This window comes from Gossypium hirsutum, chromosome A02 (genome assembly GCF_007990345.1).
Source record: "Gossypium hirsutum isolate 1008001.06 chromosome A02, Gossypium_hirsutum_v2.1, whole genome shotgun sequence".
NCBI lineage: Eukaryota > Viridiplantae > Streptophyta > Magnoliopsida > Malvales > Malvaceae > Gossypium > Gossypium hirsutum.
This window is the reverse complement of record NC_053425.1, coordinates 12,595,057-12,597,011: the sequence shown is the minus strand read 5'-3', so window position 1 is coordinate 12,597,011 and position 1,955 is coordinate 12,595,057.

Below are 1,955 nucleotides of genomic sequence, written 5' to 3'. Positions count from 1 at the left end.
ATTAAAAATGAAACTAGTCAAAATTGGTGACCTAAGCTTCACCTAACCTTCACAATTTTGTCTCCCCTCACTCCATGGCCGGCTAACACTATTAAAAAGGGTGTAATTTCCCTTTAAAAGCCCTCAATTTTGATTCTCTAGTAATTGCCCTTTAAAAGCCCTCAATTTTGATTCTCTAGCTATTTAACACATTTGGGCACTAAAATGTAACTTTTGCCTCTTATGCGATTTAGTCATTTTTTCGAAATTGGACTAGAAATCGCTAAAATTAACTTACCAAAATTTACATGCACATATATGATCGTACCATAACTTCATAAAAAATAAAAAAAATAATTTTCTAACTTCAGATTTGTGGTCCCGAGACCACTGTTTCAGACAGAGATCCTCGATTTATATCTCGATTCTGGAACAAGTTGCAAGAAGCTTTGGGTACATAGTTACATTTTAGTACTGCATTTCATCCTCAGACTTGTGGCCAATCTGAATGTGTAATATTGATTTTAGAATATATGCTTCGATGTTGTGTGCTAAAATTCGAAGGTAACTGGGAAATGTATTTACCTTTAGTTGAATTTGCATACAATAATAGCTATCATAAATGTAGAACACCGTTGTATTGGACTGAGCTTAGTGAGAAAAAAATACATGAAGTTGATTTAATCTCGAGACTGAAGAAAAGATAAAAGTGATTCAGGATAGTTTGAAAGCAGCCTCTAATCGTCAAAATTCTTATGCCGATCTTAAATGAAAAGAAGCAGAATTTCAAGTCGGAGACAAGGTATTTTTGAAGGTATCACCTTGGAAGAAAGTTCTTTGATTTGGTCGTAAAGGAAAACGGAGCCCACAGTTCATCGGACCATATGACATCACTGAAAGAATCGAACCTATAGCATACAGATTGGCATTACCGCCAAAGCTTGACAGAATTCACAATATTTTCCATGTGTCTATGTTACGATGGTATCATTCAGATCTATCACATGTTATCTCTCCAACAGAGGTTGAGACTCAACCTGACATGACTTACAGTGAGGAACTGTTCAAAATCCTCTTACGTGAGACAAAAAATTTAAGAAATAAAAAGGTAGCTTTAGTGAAATTTCTATGGCAACGACCCGGAATAGAAGAAGCTACCTAGGAACCGGAGGAAGTAATGAGAAAGCAATATTCGAACCTTTTAACAAGTAAGATTTTCAAGGATGAAAATTCTTTAAGGGGGAGAGTTGTAACAACCCATTTTTAGTGAAATCAGAACAATGATTTCGGGACCACAAATCTGAGTCCGTAAGAAAAATGATTTTAAAATTATTTTATGGTCTATTGTATGTTAGGAATATAGTACAAAAATTTCGTTAGGAAATTTTACTGATTACATGATTAATTGATAAAATGACCAAATTGCATAAAATGCAAAAGTTGAATTCTAGTAACTAGAGGGATCAAATAGCTATGAAATTCAAAAGTTGAGGTCTTTATATGGTAATTATACCATTAAATGTAGTTAGTAGATAAGCATGCTTAGTCATCTATGGAAAATTAATTAAAGAAAAGGATGAAATAGGAAAGTTGAAAAATTAAAAGATGATAAGTTAATTAAATAAGAGAAAATATCATTTTATTATCATCTTCCCCAAATTTTCTATGGAAACCCTAGTTAAGAGAAAGAAATTCAAGCAAGCTTAATTGGGTAAGTAATCTTGTAACAGCCCATTTTTATTCAAATCGGAACAGTGGTTTTGAGACCACAAATCCAAGGTCAAAATATTTATTTTAATATTATTTTAAAGTCTACTGCATGATTATAAGATTGTCTAAAAGTTTCTGAAGAAATTTAACGTTTGAATGCTCAATTTGATGAAAAGGAGTAAATTGCGTAAAACGTAAAACTTAAGTTCTAATAGCTAAAGGCGTCTAATAGCTATGGAACTTTAAAGTTAAGGTCTTTATGTGGT